This window comes from Trypanosoma equiperdum, assembly GCF_001457755.1.
Source record: "Trypanosoma equiperdum strain OVI genome assembly, contig: ctg_392, whole genome shotgun sequence".
Lineage (NCBI taxonomy): Eukaryota > Euglenozoa > Kinetoplastea > Trypanosomatida > Trypanosomatidae > Trypanosoma > Trypanosoma equiperdum.
Window position 1 is genome coordinate 43460 of NW_027124301.1, and position 303 is coordinate 43762.

A 303-nucleotide genomic window follows, 5' to 3' on the forward strand; every position below is an offset into this window, starting at 1 on the left:
GACTTTAACCCTTTTCTGTGTCTTCGACGCAATAGTTTATTCGGGGATCCCAACATTAGATGTTGCAACGATCATGCCGGCGATATTGCAGTTTCCACTTGACAGGGGTTATGTTGTACTCGTGTTGAAGACAATCAGTGGTCTCGGTACCGGGGTGCTAATGGCTTACTTCAACGGGTGGTTTAAGGATACCACATCCGATGATGTGGAAAAAAACAACTACTCGGGTTTCATGTACTTCATTGCCGCTAGATTGCTGATCGTGTCACTCATTGCTCTCAGCGTAACTCGCATGCCCATGTA